This window comes from Rhinolophus sinicus, chromosome 17 (genome assembly GCF_057876585.1).
Source record: "Rhinolophus sinicus isolate RSI-liver-muscle chromosome 17, RSI-T2T, whole genome shotgun sequence".
NCBI lineage: Eukaryota > Metazoa > Chordata > Mammalia > Chiroptera > Rhinolophidae > Rhinolophus > Rhinolophus sinicus.
In genome coordinates, this window is record NC_142517.1 from 161,094,247 (window position 1) to 161,113,810 (window position 19,564).

Below are 19,564 nucleotides of genomic sequence, written 5' to 3' on the forward strand. Positions count from 1 at the left end.
GGAGGATTCAGCCACTAACGCAACTGGAAGATGAACTGATTCTGCTGCTGGAGTGCCGTCACTTCTCCTTCCTCGTGTGACCTTTCCGTGCAGAGGTGTTGTCAGTTGCTACTTCCCTGAGCCTATATGAACAGGCGGGATGGCCTTTTGGCGCCTGCTTATTTGTCAATGTCTGTATGTGTGGCAGAATTCTGAATGAGACCTGCCTTCATTCTCACACACCTCCTCACAGGGAGGTAGTTGGGGAGGGGAGATACGGCTCTCACAAGCCTCTAACCAGTAGGGATCGCCACCAGAACCTGATGAAGCTGGATGGCCTAAAATACTTAGGTCAATTATCAATAACTTGCAGCCATGTTTGAACGAGTGACTGTCCCACTGGTTGGGGTTACTTGAGAAGGTGGACACATTGCCCCAAGCAGTGCCAGTCAGGTCTTTTCTCCTGTGACTTTGGAATTGACACTGAAAAATACTGATGTCAGGCTCTGCTTATTGCTAACATCGAGGGAATGTAAACCCAGGCATTTTGGGGAGACTATGTATTGGATGGATAAGGAAGAAAGGAGATCTGCCAAGAGAAAAGGGGAGGGCACACATGTACAGAAGCAGGGATAAGCGACCACATGGCTCCGCAGACTAATCATGCCCTGAGGTTCCAGGATATACCCCTGTGTCTTTATAATAAATGATTCCTCATTATTGCTTAAGTGAGTTTGAAGTGCTTTCTGTTACTTTAACTAAAAAAAACCTGAGGTAATTCAATATCATGCTGGAATGTATATAAATACCTTCTTAAAAGGTTTGTATATCTGTAGACTCTATTAATATCCATTCCCCCCCACCCCATTAACATATATCTTGATAAAACACACACACACACACACACACACACACACACACACACACACTGCTTTCATATGCTCAGTTCAGCTACCAGCTACCAGATTGGAACTTCCCACATGCCTAGATGTCTTAGCAGCACATTTATTTCTCAGACTCCATAATACATTTGACTAGGTTTGAAGCAGACTGAATAAATCAATAAACAGAAAAAATATCGCTAAACTTTTCTTTGAGATGAATCCCCCTTCTTATAAGGAAATTAAGTTCAAGGATGAGTTTGTAGCAGACCTCACAGCACAGCTCTTGGGCCAGTTCCAGCCCTTTACTGCACTAAACACAAGAAAAAGAGTCACGTGTTGAGAACGGTTCCATTCATTTAGTCACTTCTCATTCCACAGGCATTTCTCAAGCCTACCACACGCTCTGCTCTGAGCCAGATGCTGTGAATCCAAAGGTGAGTAATACTCAGTCCTCATGTTAATCATACCTGTGGCAATTTCTTGAATCTAAAGTGCTACCTTCCCGTCTGTTATATTGTCTGGTTTCCCAATTTTTTTCCCACACCACTGTTACAAATTCTGTACCTCCAGGTTCTCATTCTTTCACTCTTTCTTTCTGTAAGTTTTATTTTATTTTATTTTTGGTCTGTTTGGAATTGGGGAGTGATAACTCTCTTTTAGGATTCTTTCCCCAAATGTCACCCATCAGGAAGTGGTGTTACCTTGCACAGACCAGATACACGTTTACCTTGGGACCTGGCTGTTCCCTCTGCTGTGAAAGCTGTTGCCCAGATAGCTCCATGGCTCTTCCCCTCACCCCCTTTAAGTCTTTGTGCCAACATTATGTTCTCCTGACCACCCTGACCTTGCACTTTTTCTTTTTCCCACAGCACTTCCCACCTTCCAACATGCTGCATAATTGACTCATTTTTAAAAATGCTTGTGGCTAGAATGTAAGCTCCCTAAGTTCATGGGTCTTTGTTTTGCTCATGCTGTATCCCAAGGGGCTAGCACAGTGCCTGGCATACTCTAGGCCCACGATGACCATTTGCCAAGTGCATGAGTGAATGGTGATGTGCGGCGAGTCTGTTTGGGTGGGATACAAAAGCAGACAATCAGAATCTACCTGCAGTCAGGTGTTCAGATCTAAACACAATCAGAATCTACCTGCAGTCAGGTGTTCAGATCTAAACTCACTCAGGTGACCCTAACAAAGGTAGTGCTAAGATCAGAGAGCACAGAGCTAAGTTGGAGCTAGTTTTTTCAAGTTAAATGAAGTAAAGACTGCAGGTACCGAAACAGTAAGCACCCTCGGGCAGAACATATGCATATCTGTGACAATGAGAGAATAAATTGATGGAAATATTGATGGAGAGTATTTCTTTCTTTCTTTTTCTTTTTCTTTTTTTTAAAAAGATTTTATTGGGGAAGGGGAACAGGATTTTATTGGGGAACAGTATGTACTTCCAGGACTTCTTTTTTCCCAAGTCAAGTTGTTGTCCTTTCAATCTTAGTTGTGGAGGGTGCAGCTCAGTTCCAGGTCCAGTTGCCATTGCTAGTTGTAGGGGGCACAGCCCATCATCCCTTGCGGGAGTCGAACCGGCAACCTTGTGGTTGAGAGGACGCACTCCAACCAACTGAGCCATCCGGGAGCTCAGTGGCAGCTCAGTTCAAGGTGTCGTGTTCAATCTTAGTTGCAGGGGGTGCTGCCCACCATCCCTTGTGGGACTCGAGGAATTGAACTGGCAACCTTGTGGTTGAGAGCCCACTGGCCCATGTGGGAATCGAACCGGCAGCCTTCAGAGTTAGCAGCATGGAGCTCTAACCGCCTGAGCCACCGGGTTGGCCCCTTGATGGAGAGTATTTCTGATTGTGTATTATTTTAGGGCATGTACTTAATCATCTAATATTTAAGGTCCCAGTTTTCTTTCCTCTTGATGTAATTAGCTATTAAGTTTATGTTAAGAATTACTGCTGTTAAAAGAACAGCATTTAAAAAGAAAAGAGAAAGTTGGGCCACAATGGAGAGACCACAGAAGATTCGGTTGTGATGTGGACACAAGATACTTACTGAACCCCTGTTCTGGGCAGCGTGGTGGAGTGGAGGGCACTAATTCTGAGTTCGTAGGGGATGTCGTGTTTTGGCTGAGGCTCTTCCTCAGCGTCTTGGGATAAATAATTTTATCTCATTTGGACTTGCCTAGGTCATCTGTAAAGAAGGCTATTGGATCAGATAAACTTTAAGGTCTCTGGTAGCCCGTAGGTGCTGTGATGTGGGATGTGCTGTATTTTGTGGGTGACAGAGAATGGAGACAATCCTAAGCCCTCTTGGGGGTCAATGTTCGACCGGTGAAATACGCATCAAATCTTACGTAGTTTACAAAGAGGCAAAATACTACAGGAAACAATTTCACTTTCTTGAATGATTAGTGAGTTAGAAATGCATCAGGAAGGGCAAGACAATTTGAAATTGGAAACTAAGAGGTTGATCATCTCAGTAAAGGAAGATCATCTAAAGTAATAAGGTAAGGTGAGGACACTAGCATGTCCCCTCCGGCCATGGACTGAGTGTTTCTATTCCATCAAATTCATATGAAAATCCTAATCCCAACGTGATGGTATTAAGAGGTACGAGGACCTTTGGGAGGTGATTAGATCATGAGGGTGGAGCCCTCGTGAATGGGATTGGTGCTCTTTTAGAGGCTCCAGAGAGCTTCCCCACTCCCCGTTCCTCTATGTGAGGACAAAACAAGAAGTCTGCAGCCTGGAAGGGCGCCCTCCCTCACCAGAAGCCAACCATGCTGGCACTCTAATCTCAGACTTCAGCCTCCAGCCCTGTGAGAAATAAGTTTCTGCTGTTTAGGAACCACCCAGCCTGCGGTCCTTTGTTACAGCCGCCTTAATGGACTAAGGTACCTCCTCACCACTGTACACCTGACTTTTCCTTCCTTCTATATTCCTGAAGATAACCATGTAGAACTCCTTTGTTTGTTTGCTTTCCCCCCCAAATTACCACATTTAACTGTTCAAACTAAAGAACCAACCATTTGATGGGAAATATGGATTTCACATAGGAGATGAAATGTAATAAGGGAAGAATTAGGTCACAGGGCATTAGACAATGACCCCCTGCCCCCTACCACACATACGCTCCAGAGAGTCACGGCCACCTTTTGTAGAACTCATTTGAACAATGGGTATATTGTGTGCCTACCCCACTTGGTTATTATTATGAAGACTATCTTTAACACAACAGGCAATTTAATTTAATTCTGTTAACGATATGTTAAAAATTTACCTCCAAAATTTTAATAAACAGAGCCCTCCCCTATCCCCAATTTTTACATGAGGAAATGAGACCACATATCCTGGCAGAGCCACTGTGAGAATCGTCACTCCAATGGGCTCCATGGACTACAGGCAAGCAGATTTCTGCAGAGCAAATGTGAAATCCAAAGAATGGGACAGGGCTTTTGGTTAAACATGGCAGACTGAAAACTTTCTCTTCCCAAACTCCAAGTAAAAATTCTAGTAAAAGACTAAAAAGGGTATAAATACACAAAACCAGATGCCCTGGAAGGGGAGCTGCACAGACTATAACCAGCTACATGGTTTTGGCAGATGGGAAGCAGATGGAGAGGTGGTGACTTGTTTGGCCTACAGCGGGCCATTCTAAGGAGGAATGAGCTGTGCCCCCCGCCCACCACCCCGCAGAAAGGCTGAGGTTCTGTGGTACCAGGTGCTGCAGGAGCCAGGGCGGAGCTGAGAAACTGAATATAGGGCATTGCCTGGGTCTGGGATTAGATCCCCAAGTGTCCTCCCCTACACGTGCAATGGATTATTCCCCTTCCTCTCCTTCCTCTGCTGCCTGCTTGCATAAGGCTGCAAGTTTTTTTCTAGAGGTGTTGAACCAAAAAGACTCTGAATATAGCTACCTTGTGCACAGAGGAGGGCAGGAGGTTTGGGGCTAATACCAGGGGGAAAGCAGAAGTCAGCACTGACAATTGTTGAATGGTGGTAATTCTGCCACCCAGCCCCTGCCTCTGCTGGCAGCCAAGCACCATCGTTCTGTCCAGCAGGAGTGTGGGGGTTCTGCCCTGGGGGAACTGAGTGGCTGCAGAGAAAAGACCTGTAGAGAATGCCATCTGGGGTCCCACTCTGAAAAGGCTGGCTCACTACCCTTCTCAGTCAGGGAAATTCACCAGCTGCAAGCCCTGTCCACACGCCACAAAACAAACCCGCAAAATAAACCCGCAAATCAGATTTGTGGATCTTAGTATTCAATATGAATGGACATCCAAGAGTCACTTGATTCTGGAGGAAAGCCTCCAAGATGAAAGAGACCAGAATCATTCAAGCAGGGAAAAAAGATTTAGGAGGAAAGAGAATAATGCAGGAGAACAGAATAAAACTTTGCAAACACACGAAAAAACATATATTTAATCTTCTTAGGGAGATATGAGGAAGTGCTGCACTCATTAATCAAAAGCAGGATGCTTTAATGCAGGAATGATCAAAGAACAAGAAAGAAGAGTTCTTAGAAGTTCAAAATAGAAGAGCTACAAAAGAGAATGTGGCAGTTTTTTTCCAGAAAGATGAACAAAAAGATAGGGGTTGCCAATAGGGAAGAAATGATGAGAAAAGTAAAGGATTGGCCCCGGGGGGCCAACAGTCACCTTATAGGAATTTCAGAAAGAGAATAAAGAAAATGAAAGTGAAAGAATTGGCAAAGAAATAATATCAGAAAATTTCCCTGTGAATTTGAAAAGATCTATACCAGATTACACCACTGTGATATTTCAGAAACTATGAATAAAGACCCTAAACGTTTCCCCAGAGGAATAAAACAGGTTCTGTTCAAAGGAACAGGAGTTGGAGTGGCACAGGACTTCTCAATAGCAACACTGGATGCCAGAAGACAAAGGCAATCAAACTATAGTTCACGTCTGTCCTCAGCGGTAACCACATTTAATAACGTAAACATCAACTGTTGATTTAACCAAAAATTATAATTTATCTATATTGGGAGAAAAGGGGGAGGCAAAATAGGAAAGAGGATGTAAGAGTCCTCTAACATAATAAGAAACCACTAAATGACCTCCCAAGTGAATACATCTGTAGTGGTATAAGCTTATTATTTCAAAATCTAGAGGAAAAATATAAGAGCTAAAGGGAATAGGTGGGGGGCGGGGAGCAGGAGGCCATCTTTTTCATGATAAGGCTTGTGTTATTGGACTTTCTAATCTACTTACATGCTCTAGATGATAAAATCCATGGGAGGGCCTTCAAAGAGATCCCATTTCATTTTCTCCATTCCCTGATCTGGTTGCTTTGCCTTCTCAGAGGAGGCAGCCTGACTCTGGCTATCTCATAACCCTTTCAGTGTTAGGAAATCTGGGTTCCCCCTGCTATGGAGTAAAGGGGCTGGTCTCATTACATAATATGGGAGAAAAAGAAATCTCTAACATGGCTTTGTGCCTGAGTTCACATGGGCAGATAAAGCACACTCGCATTGTTCTTTGTTTTCATGGCGATATTTATGTGAAGTTCTTTTCCTTCTTGGTGTTTTTTATCTTTTGGCCCGGGCTTAAGGACAGAATGGACTCAGGTGGTGAGTAATGGCTGAGTCCCATTGTTCCTCCTCCTGTGACCCACCCTGAGCCTGAAACCCAGCAGTAACTTCATGCACTCGTCTACTGTCCAATGGGGTAAAGCCAACCTTACCTTTGATATCCTACAGGTTGTAAAATTTTTCTTTCTTGGCATCAACATGAATTTGGGTTAGCAAAAATCAACACAGGGTCACAAGGAACCACAGCTTGGAAATTAAGTGCAATGGCAATAAATCTTTGAAAAAACTGGGGTGAGAGGAGAAAGCTAGATTAGGCAACAGACTATTATAGATCTGCATGCCTTTAAAATTTTTTTATTCTAAGCACTGAGAGCCCCCGGACTTAGATTTTAATAGGCCTGTGAGAAGTACTATCGCTTAGGGAAAAGGAAGAATTAAAATATATACTGTAGATCCTTATCTCTTGGGGTTTGTGCTCTCACACCTGGGGGTGTCTCCCTCCTATAAATCACAAATTGCTGGAGTGCTTTACAAAGGGGTCACTTCCCTGGACCTTTTATTTGGTGGTGAGGGCTGTACTAACAGCAGTGTGTGCCACTCCTGGGAGGAGAGGGGGGTGCTGCCTGCAGGGGCTGCCAAAGATCAAGGACCTTCAGGAGCCAGCAATTAGTCTGCAGACCTCCTGGCAAGTCAGTGGGAGGGCCCCTGGACCAGGACACAGCACTGCCGCCTTCTTCCTTCAGGGCGTCAGGTCCATTTCCCCTCTATCAGGCGAAGGAGCCCACACAAGTGAGTGCCCTGGACTGCACCGCCCAGAAATGGCCAGTCTCTACGGGCTCCATTTCCATTTTTCCTACCCCAGTCTCCCCTCTCTTCCTCTCCCTCCCTTTTCCTATAGGATCTGATGCATTTTTCAGCTAAGTGGTAAATCCTTTGGGCAAAATAAATGACTGTGTGCTCCTATTGGTTTGTTTAGGGCTGAGGGAGGTGGAGGGTTTATATTTCCTACATTGTTTTATTTACAATCTTCCTGGTTGACTTAAAAGAGAAAAACACCAGGCCTCTCTTTGGATAAGATCCTTGCTGAGTTTAATCAAGTACGCACCAGCCTAGCTCAGCGTCAAACTAGGGTGTGTGGAAGCAGAACTCCTGGTGAAAGTTGCATTTATCTGATTAAGGACACTCATTAACATTTGAAAAGCAAATCCATGTCTCTACTCTGCTTCTACTTGTCTGACTTCAAGAAGCTTGTCTAGGCCCTGATTTTGTCTTCCAGAAGATTCCTCTCATGGCTCTGTTTTTGCACCTGCCAATGAAATCAATTACTCTCATCTCTTGTACAACCTATTGACAGACTAGAAGATGCTAGAAGGTGCTGGTATTTTTGCAGTGTTTACTGTAAACACAAGGCCTATGCTTTCCACAGCTGCCCAGCTGGAGGGGGTGTTGGAGGAAGTTTCGACATGTCTATCCTGAATTATGGACCACCCTCTATCTCGGGGGGCTTTCAAGTCTTTTCAGTAGTAGCCTCAGCTTCTGATGTCAAGGTGGGTACTTAACTGGCCCCTCCCATAGAGGAAGTTTGCTTCCTTAAGAAAAAAGGGAAAACAATATGCTGCCACTCTCTTACCTGGGGGGAAAAGAAACATTCAGTTTGCAGTTTGTGTAAAATGGTGTGGCATTTTAAAAAAAATTCTTACAGTTTTATGTTGCATTCCTACAGTGTTGTCCACAGAATGCAAAAGTTTCATTGTTCTCTACTTCATGCAAGGAAACCAAGAACAAGAGAAGTTCAATTCCATCCAATTCATATGACAGTGTTGCTTAAACATAATTGGCATCAGGATAACCTGGGGAACTGATATCATACAGGCAACCAGGTGCCCAGGCGTCCGGATTCTATGGGGCCACATTTTCAGAAACCATGACCATTAGACTTGTGACTTTTAGTCTGTTTCCCATCTTTTAGGGATCACTGCCCTCCATTGTGTGATGTCCATTGTGTTGAGAACTATTGTTTCATATATTTTGTCTCTTTTTCTAGGTGATGCCCCAGATTTCACCATTAGCCAGCCATTTCTTTAGATAAAGCATTCCTCTTCTAAGCTTCTCTTTCATAACCAAATACTGATGGGGAGAATAATACCGTATTTCCCTGAAAATAAGACCTAGTCGGACGATCAGCTCTAATGTGTCTTTTGGATCAAAAATTAGTATAAGACCTGGTCTTATTTTACTATAAGACCGGGTATAATATAATATAATATAATATATGATATCATATGATATAATACCCAGTCATATTTTACTATAATATAAGACCGGCTCTAATATAATATAATATATAGTATAAGGCAAGGTCTTATATTAATTTTTGCTCCAAAAGACACATTAGAGCTGATTGTCTGGCTAGGTCTTATTTTCAGGGAAACATGGTATGTTAAGTTGTTTACTTCCTAGTGTTAATTTGTTATTTTTTTTATCTCTTCTAAATAACAGGAATAGGTGAGATCACTAATGTCAGAAAGCGGAGTGTAGAAGGTGGGGAAAAGAATACACAAATGAGGTTACCTGTGGGTCAGCTTTATTTGCAGACAGGATGCCAACAAGATGAAAACATCTTGAATACCACAGCAAGACGACTTCATGCGGAAATACCGTAGCTCGATTCCCGAACCCAAGGATCAAGTCACCTTCATTAATTTCTAGAATTCTGCTGTTACCTAAGTGCACTGCCTTGGATAAATCACATACCCCTCTGGGCGCAGAAGGGTTATTTATGAAACAGGGTGGATCACTGCCTTCCTCCATGACAGAGATCACACAGAGATCGGTGGGAATGCTTTGGGTTCTTTAGAGGTGAGATGCATACACAAAATATGGGTAGGATGCATGGTCAGCTTTTTGCTCATGATTGGAACAGAGCTGCAGACCTAAAATTGATTGTCACCTCTCTGTTCAATGGGTAAAATGTCATCTTGGCCACAAGAGTAAGATCTCATTTAGTGACCTCGGTATTTGGTCAGCTTTTGGTTTTGGAGGGGAGTGGTGTCTTCTGCATTCCTGTGGGCTTCTTTCTAAAAATAAAGCTGAAACAAATTCTCAGACTCTTCATGTTACTTTGTTGGTGGATGGCTCCAGAGACCTTTGCTACACATAAAGAATTACCATAGATTTGTGCCCCTAAAGTAGTCGCTAAACTTTGAAATGGACCTCACAGGATGGGGGCAGGGACTAAAAGTTCTATATGGAGAGTGGGGCACGGAAGGTGGTCTATGAGCCCCTGGTTTGAGGTACCCTCCGCCGGCAGTGATCCAGTCTACTCTTGGGACTTGATGAGGTAAATTCAGAGAGAAAGAAATGGACGCCTGCCCCTAAGAAATAATAATCATAGTCATTAAATTGATATTTTCAAAGTACGTCACACTGTTTTTTTCCCCCCACAGAAGTCTCACAGAAAAAACGTGGAGGACTAGGGAACAAAACTACACCATACTGCCGGATATAACTGAGTCAGACCCATATTGGGTCTTACAACTTTAGTGCATAGCACATTTACCTGGGGATTGTTTAAAAAATCAGATTTCCAGGCTCGATTTCGAGAGATTCTAACTCAGAATGCCTGGGATGGTACCCTCAGCCTCCGTTTTTAACAAGCACCCCTTGTTTCTGATGGGGACCTCACTTTTAGAAATCTTGACCTAGATCTTTTCAGCTAGTCACTGATTTTACTGGATGGTTCAAGTGTTTGCCATGAAAAGAGCTTTTCAGGACTTGGGAGAACTGTAATAATTGAGGCACAAAAGAATAATTAAAAAGAGCCAGCTACAGGGAAATGCGGGAGGGCGATTCTGGAAAGAGGAGCTTGGTGCTATGACTTCTGGATACTGCGGCTTTTTCTCTTCTGCCTTGTGCCCAAGCCTCAGGCCTGAGTCGCGCTAGGTTCTTGGTGACAAAATGTCAAGGAGGCGCAGGCTTCTCAGAAAATCAGGGCAGGAATGCCTGTCTTGTAGCAGTAGGATTTGGAACTTGACCGTGCTTATCAGCCAAACAAAGGCTTGACCTGTGACTGAACACACCAGCAGCCAAGCTGTTACAGCTGTCCCACAAAGAAAGGTGGCAGCAGGGCCAGCCAGAAAGTCATGGGAGAACCCTGCCGGCAGATAACAAGCCAGGGTGGGGCCTGAGCTTGGCAACCTCCCTACTGGACATTTGTGAGGCCTGTTGGCAAAACCTTGCATGAGACGGCTGGGAGCCTAGCCAGGCTGGCCTGTCCTATTAGACTGGGAGACAAAGAATAATCTGGCCATGGCTAGGGGATCTCTGGACTAGGATCCTTTTTTGTAACCACAATAAGCCTTGATTTAATCTGGAAATGGAGGGCCTCGTATTAGAAGGGTGCTCCCTGAGGTCCCTCTAGTCTCCTTGTTTTCTGATTGAATCAAGTCATCTACATGACAAAGTCCTTTGTAAACTGGAAGCCGTTCCTCATGTGCACATGAGGTACCAGACATGATCATTGGTCACTGCCATATTTAATAGGTCCATAAATTACTTGAGATACAGGTGTTGCGTAGTGATGATGGGAACTCAAGTTACGTGCAGCAGAATCTGTGGTACTGTCTATGGGTGTGTGTGTGAGAATGTGTGAGTGTGAGAGCGTGTGAGTGTATGTGTGTTTCTAACCTAATTTTACTTGTGGGGGAGCTGCTAAGAGGAAGAGGAAAGGTTATTTTGCCACGAAGAAGGCTTGGATTATACAAAGAAATCTCTTCTGATGCAACTGGTGGATCCTGTTTCCAGGAATATGGGGCCCTACCCAGCGTTTATAACGACTGCTCCAGTTTTCCCACCACACCCTCCCCACTGCCACCCCCACCCCTGCTCAGCACACCCTACTCACCCAGACAAACATTTAAACAACCCTGAAATAGTCCTCTTCCCTCTTGTACCCTCAACGATTTTTATTCCTATGGATCCTCAAACAGGTTCCTCTCTGCATGATGCTTCCACTCAAACTTCTGAACCACACTGGAACCCAGCCACTCAGTACCTTCTCTCACTTCTCTTTTAGGCATTACTTGTTTTATAAATTATCTGTGGTGCGATGGTAAACTTTTTCCACAAAGAATCCAGTGGTCTTCTTGCCTCCTCTATTGACTATTTTCTCAGGCTGCCATCTCTTTTGCTTGTTGGAAGGGACCTTAAAAAGTTACCTCCCCCAAAAGATGTGAGGCACTAAGCTGGGCATAATGGAGGCAGTTGTGGGCATGCTAGGGAGATGAGGTGGGGTGACGGGAAGAAGCAATTCTTCCGCGTCCTACAAGGACCAGAGAGCAGAGAAGAGCAGAGAAGGTCAGGATGAAGAAAACAGACAGGCTTTGCCGTTCTCTGCCAATCAAGTTTACATTATTGTGGGCTTATACTTTCATTTGAGATGTTATAAATGCCAGCAATTTAAACATATTCATTTCACAATGTCCTCCAGAAGCCAGAGTGGCTTTCGGATTATTGGCTATTTTGGCTTACCTATATCTTTTTAATATGAGGGACATGTTAGTATTCAAGTCCTCATCGAGGCTGTTTTTTTGTTTGTGTGGTTTTTGTTTTGATGCAAATTTGATGCATATTTAGTTTTACTGGGGGTCAGGGACAAGGGTTGGCTGCCATGGTCTCCTTGATCCAGTCCAGGAAGGACAGAAGTTTGGTAAAGACGCTGGGCATATGGGTTTGGCCACACGGGGTGTGTCCCCAAGATGTGACTCCTTGAAACACACCACAGATCAGTGGGCCCCCTGAGTCACCCACACAGGTGTCCTTGCCACCCTGCAAGTGTCCAGCACACAGCATGACGTCTGTCCCCTTCTGGGGGTGGACTTTGGCACACACATCGTTGGGCAGGAGCTTGAGGTCCACACCCTGGAGCTCATCTGGGGACTCAACTACAAGTGGGTCTAGTTTGATGTTGCCACAGCCAAAGGCATAACAGGTGCTCCCCAGGCGGGGGTCCTGGGTGGGCAGGCCCAGGACCTTCACAGTGTCTGTTATGTGGGCGGGCCCTGCCAGGTGGAGCAGCAAGAGGTCGTAGCTGTAGTTGTCTTCTGGATAGGTGGTGTGGTTCTTCAGGAGGCTCAAGTTGAATTGAATGTGTGAGAAGCTCTTACTGACCTGGGCGAACTGTGCTGTGTCTTCATTCTCAAACCGGTTGTGGCGACCCAGCCAGAGCTGGTAATTACTGGGGAGAGAGAGGGACCAAGGGAATGAGGAGAGAGGAGGGGAAAAGGAGAAGGGGCAGGGCAGCATGGAGGTGGGTCCCAAAGGAGAGAAAGAGAAACAAGGAAAAAACTGAGCACAAAAGGTTCAGAATCATGGAGAAATAGAGACAGTGAGAAAGCAAAAGAATGATGACAGTGGAAAAGGCAAATCCAGAGACAAAGAGAAAGGCAGTGAAAAAGAGAGAGTTTAAAAAGATACAGGAAATGAGAAAGGTAGAGGGGAGAACAGAAAGATGGAGCAGAAAGGAGGCAGGATGAGGAGGAGAAAAGACAGAGAAAACAGACAAATCAAGGCTGTTTTGAATATAAATAACAGCCCTGAGCGGCTCAAGGAGAAAGGGGGAATTTCTCATAGGAAACAAGGATGTTTCAGGAAGATAGGAATGTCCATGAGGGCCTAGAACTAGAAAGGGCGAAGCCATTAGTGACCAAGGCAGCCATCTTTTCAGTCTCTTGGGGTGGGGGCTGCTCCTCTCTGTTCTCTTTTGTCCTCCTTATTTTACAGAGGTATAGTCACCCTAAATTGTCTGAGTTTGCAGGTTCTCTGAATCACAATTCTAACTTCCCAGGAGAGAGAATTTGGCTGAGCTTGGGCAGGTATCCATTCCTGGTCCAATCAGCTGTGGCTGAGGTAGGAGGTGGGTGGTAGTGTGCAAACATGGCTGCCAGGTGCAGTATCTGAGGGAAGGGGCAGTTCTCAGAGAAAGGAGATCACTGTGAGCTGGACAGATATCCCAGATGTGTCTACTATAGCTTTGCATATTTTATGTGTAACCTATGCATCCTTTTTCCTTTCTCTCTTAATATCTATAGTCATCATTTGTCCAGCTGGTTTCTCCTCCATGTTGAAAGTTCCTGGAGACCAGGGACATGGCCTACACAGTTCTATAAACCAGCAGGTTGCCTTACACAGTGTCCTGCATCTTATGAGGGTTGCAATAGAGAATATAAGCAGGATATACAACACCTTCTCAAACTAGTGCTTCATCAAGATTAGACACATTTTGTTCTGTTCTAAGACTTAGACTCAATAGAATTTTAAGAGACTTGTGCTTAACAGAATGAGACTTATTGTTCCTAATCCAAAGGCAAAATACTATTAAGAGGGTTATTTAGTTGATTTAATAAAATTAAAGAGGATTCCTTTGATATTAACCTAGTGGGAAAGGGGCAGCTATTAGTAGAAAATACTTTTCAAGATTCCTTCTGGTGGTGAGATTCGTGGACCCCCATAAAAACTTACAGGAATTTAATTCTTGGAGAAATTAAGAGACATGGTGTGGAGGCAGTTGGTGGCAGAGCTGAGACATCAATGACTTCTCCAGCTCAGATCCGCTGCTCCAGCCTTTATTCTGCCCCTGGTGAGCTGGTGGTGCAGATATGACTGCTGTGTGGTGTTCCTGGAAGAGACAATATCTTCATAGGCAAGAAAATAACTTTTGGGATTGCTGATCCTTGCAAATTGTGTGACCTTTCCAATTCCACACAACCAGCAAGCAATCAGAGTGCCATTTTTAGAAAACAGGACAAATTATTTCAGCTTTTCTTACTAGGTTGTTTTGTGCTCAGTGCTAACGATGTGATATCACTAAAGTCTACAGAAATTATTTGACCTTTAAATATTTATTCCCTAAAAGCCCTTAAAAGAGCAAGGTACTGGAGAAATGTGCTAAGTTCCACATATCTGAGAATAAACTGGCAAAGTTGTTAGTCCCTATTTTTTTTTTTTTTTGTCATTGAGTGGTCAGCTTACAAGATGTTGCGTCTTTAAAAGTTGGTTTTGAATTCTAGTTTTTTTAATTGTAGGCTTGGCATATTGACCTCGTTGGAGAGAATGAATATTTATCAGTTCAGTGGAAGGCAAATTTAGATTCATTTAGACCTCGGTCAGATCACATCCCTTGAAGCATAACTATATATAGCAAAGGCTGACATCAAACGCTTCATTGATAAGGCAGGTGTCTCTCCTGTCCCCAACACCACTCTGTAAGCCCCTAGCACACTAGCCTTGGGGAATGACAGTTCTCACTCCTTGTGTTACCCAGCTCACCTACAGGACCCCAGTGGTGTTTGCCGCACTGTCATAATGAAGACACCTGCCCCCGCCTGTCCCCCTGGCATGCGGGAAGCCACAGATAGGCTTCAAAGCAGCAAGTGGCCGCAGAGGAGCGTCACTGGAATGTTGTCATCAGCTCTTGGTGTTGTGTGGTCTGTCCATCCTTGGCCCCTCTGGCCTAGGCGTGGGTCCTTCACACTAATTCTCATGTTTGGCACCATTGATAAAAGCCAGAGGCGCTGCTGTCTTCATTCAGGCAATTTTAAAAGCATGTTAAGAGTGATACAGGCTGTTGTTGCTGACAGCAGACAGTGAGAGAGGGTGTGACGAGTGTGTGTGGGGCTGACATTGGGGGTATTAGAGTAAGAAGGTCATGCAGCCTGTGAGCTCAGGCAGCAGAATGGAAAGATGAAGCAGAGAGGGCACAGTGGGCCTCCCTGAGCATGTCTCCATCCCTTTCCACCCGATCAGCAGCATCTCGAAGAGGAGGGGAAGGGGCTGAAATGTCATCAAGGCCAATGACCCCTTCCCCTTGCTGGGTCTTATCAGTTTCATTCCTGTGATGGAATACTTCTGGGACACACCATTTCTGTCTCTGGAGATGATGGCTAGAAAGTTCTAGTAACTGGAAGTAACGTACATGTCCAAGAGAAGGGCAATGGTTCAATGTGGAATGATATATAATAAATATTACCTAGCTGCTAAAGATAATATTTTCAAAGAATTTCAAAATGTTATGGAAAGATACTCAAAATATTAAGTAAGAAAAATAGGAAACAAAACTATTTAGAGTACACATGTGAAAACTCATATGTGAGCATATGGTTGTATATACATTATGTATATTTGCATGAAAAAGACAAAGACAATCTACTGGTAGTTGATTTACAGACAATTTTGCTGTGGTAGACACTACTGGAGGCTACTAAAACACCATTCCCTTCTCTCTTGCTGCTGCCCACTAGAGAGGCTGGAAAAGCTAGATACTCCATTTCCAGTCTCTCTTACAGGTAGAATTGGCCATGTAATCCAGTCTGACCAATGAGGTATACGAGGAAATCTGAGAAATTATTTCCTTTTCTGACAAAAGCATAGCACGGTTAAGGAAAAGGCCCTCCTCTTTGCTACATTGGCTGCCCCCTCATCATCACCCTCCTCCCTTGCTTTGATGCTGATTTGTGTTTTTAGAGCTTTGGCAGCCATCTTGTGACCATGAGGCAAAAGATAGGAAGATGAAACCAACACTCTGAGGAGGGTGGAGAAGAACACAGGAAAAGCCTGAGGTCTTCACCACAGGCTACCTCTAGGCTTTAACAACAAAAAAAAATAACGCAAAGAATTTTGTTGTTGAAGCCATTATTAGTCAGGTTTTCTGTTACTTACAGTCCTAATGGATACATTTATTTTCTTCATTATACATTATTCCAGTTTCTCCCTGAAGCAGCTACCCACTGTCCTAATTTCACTCTTCAGAGCCATACAAGCCCAACTCCTTTCTCATGTGGAAAATTTTTAGATGCTTGTAGAGAAGTCTCACCTCTCCAGCTAAACAGCATTGTTCCTGCCTTATGTGGTTTGGGGATCCCTGGTCACTCATTCTCTGTAGGCACTCCAGTTCGCATTCTTCCTAGTGTCCAGTGAGCAGACCTGAAGTTGACATGCCAAGGGTCTAACCAGGAAGAATGAACCTGATTGCCTGTTTCCTCCTTTGCACGTTTTCTTTTGTTTGTTTGTTTTTTTGGTGTTTTTGTTGTTGTTGTTTTGTTTTTGTTTTTTACTAGAACAGGTTCAGATCCCATTGCTTTGGGGGATTTTCCCCTGAGTCAACCCCCTGAGCCTTTTCCATGTGTTTTGCACAGACAGTTTGTTTTATTTTATTTTATTTTTAATCCCAAGAGCAGGACATTCCCTTCATCCTTATTAAGTTTCCTCTTATTAAATTCAGTCTGGCATTCTAGCTTGTTGAGACTTTTGTGGATTCTAATTATGTATTTGCTGTTCCTTTCAGCTTCCTGTCCTCTACAAATTTGATAAGCATGCCTCCTGTGTCTTCATTTCAACTCCTTGATAACAAGTGTAACCCAGATGTCAGTTGACGTCACCCTGTCCTGTGAAATCTAAATAAAATTAGCTCAAGTCCCCTATCACACATCCTGTGGGAAGTCAGACGCCCTCCCCCAAGATCTTTGCAAACTCCCAGGGCTATAGAGGTCACTAGTGTGTCCACATGCCTCCTTCTGTTGGCCTTGGGCTCATGAACATCCCACCTTATGGCTGCTCTCTCCTCTCAGGTTCATGCGGACTAGGCCCTTTCCCTGGTTGCTTTAAAGAAACAAGATATTTAGGGATATGGCAGATTTTGCTCAAGACTTGAAGAAATGGTTGGTGTGTGTTTGGTTGGGGCGTGGTGGTCATGGTTACAGAATAAGTGCTCAAATAGATTTGATAGGTCTCCTCATTCTGTTTTTCTTTTTTTTTCTGCTTGGTGATTGGCCTTCTCTTTCTTTCTTTCTTTCTTTCTTTCTTTCTTTCTTTCTTTCTTTCTTTCTTTCTTTCTTTCTTTCTTTCTTTCCTCCTTTCTTTCTTTCTTTCTTTCTTTCTTTCTTTCTTTCTTTCTTTCTTTCTATTTATTTACTTATTTATTTATTAGTTTCAGGTGTACAAAACAGTGTAATAGAAGTCCCACAGTAGCACCACTACTGGGACTTTCTTCCTGGCCTCCTTTCCCTATGCGCTCTTCAAAATGACTACCCAGAGATCCTGGGATTTCCCATTAACAGCCTTGGTTCTGGCCAGGGATGGTAGAGGAGAGTGGGGGATGGAGAAACTAAAGGTTAGACCCTGGGCAAATTTGTGAGGAGTTAAAGTGCATTGAATATTCCCATCTTTCCTTTTTAATTTAAAATTTGATAATATATTTTATTTAACCCCAAATAACCAAAATATTATTTTACCATGTATCATGTTCCCCCCAAATTCATGTTGAAACCCTAACACCCTCATTCAACTCATTTTAATGTAATGTCATCTCTGTAAAAAACTTATCCCTAAATACAGGCACATTGTAAGGTAGTGGGGTTAGGACTCCAACATATCTTTTTTGTGGGCACACAATTCAATTCATAACACCTCCTTGTTTTGTTTTTTTTTAAAGATTTTATTGGGGAAGGGGAACAGGATTTTATTGGGGAACAGTGTGTACTTCCAGGACTTTTTTTTTTTTTCCCAAGTCAAGTTGTTGTCCTTTCAATCTTAGTTGTGGAGGGTGCCGTTCAGCTTCAAGTTGTTGTCCTTTCAGTCTTAGTTGTGGAGGGCGCAGCTCGGCTCCAGGTCCAGTTGCCATTGCTAGTTGCCGGGGGCGCAGCCCACCATCCCTTGTGGGAGTCGAACCGGCAACTTTGTGGTTGAGAGGACAGGCTCCAACCAACTGAGCCATCCATGAGCTCAGCTGCAGCTCAGCTCAAGGTGCCGTGTTCAATCTTAGTTTCAGGGAGCAGAGCCCACCATCCCTTGTGGGACTCGAGGAATTGAACTGGCAACCTTGTGGCTGAGAGCCCACTGGCCCATGTGGGAATCGAACTGACAGCTTTCGGAGTTAGGAGCATGGGGCTCTAACAGCCTGAGCCACGGGGCCAGCCCCATAACACCTCCTTTTGGGTTTCACCTTTTGGGTCCCTGGATTTTACCTGGCATCAATGAGTCATTTTATTCTAAATTCTACTAAATCTAAGTTTAGTTGCCTTATTTCGAAAATGGGAACAAGTATATTTGTTTTATAGTGTTGTAAATGTTAAATGTGATAAAATATGGAACATGCTATACAATATGAGCTGGTGTTATTACTTCCCACCATCAACCCTGCTCTCCATGTACTCTGATCAAGGAATGGAACAATGCCACCTGGTCCCTGAAATCTGTCTCTAGCAGTAAAATAGCCAAAGATAGGCAGTATGACATAAATCTGAGGAAAAAAAAATTGGAATTTTTCAAAAGGAACTTTACCAAGGAACAAAAAAATAAACACAAACTAAATTCAAAATCATAGAAACAGTTGCATGTATAGAATACCTATAATGATTTTAATATAGGAAGGATGACCCTAGACTGGCTTGGCTGAGGTATGGTTTACAAAGTAACACAGACCGGTCCTTTTCCTCTCCCTCAATCTTAGCTGCCTCACCACCTTACCCACCATAGCGGGAGTCCTTGTCTGGTGCTGATGGCCCAAGATAAGCACAGTTCTCCAATCCTGCCATTCGATTCATGGTCCCACTGAAGGGACTCATCTTAGTGTCTCAGCGTGGCTCATCCTCACTTCCTCCTCTGGACTTGGGCAAATCCCGTAGAAGTCTCATGGTCCAGCACATGGGGGTTTCAACAGAGCCTACTCTGCGTGGACCTTCTCTGTCTAGGATATTTTCTTGGGTGAATGAGGAAAGTAAAATCTAATTTTTTTAGCCACTGGTAAGCCTTAGCTTACCAGTTTTGTTGAGAACATACTTTCATAAGCTCTCTGGAGTGGGGAGACAAGCGCATGGTTGAGTATGAATATGTATTTGTTAGGCTATTTTCTAATGAACATGTTGGGGGAACTTACTGCCATGCTTTTATTTATTTATTGAGATGAAATTCATATAACATAAAATTAACTATTTTAAGTGGACAATTCAGTGGCACTTAGTACATCCACAATGGTTTACAGCCACCATCTCTGTCTAGCTCCAAAACATTTCATCACCCCCAAAGGAAACCCTGTACTTATTAAGCAATCACTCCATTGCCTCCTCCCTCCAGCCTCTAGTAACCACCAGTCTTTTTT

At 43.8% G+C, this 19,564-nt stretch overlaps 1 pseudogene; it reads right to left on the reverse strand.

The window, feature by feature from the left end:
* Window positions 1–12,060: 12,060 nt before the first annotated feature.
* Window positions 12,061–19,010, reverse strand: LOC109445263 (kallikrein-1 pseudogene; annotated as a pseudogene).
* Window positions 19,011–19,564: the final 554 nt, after the last annotated feature.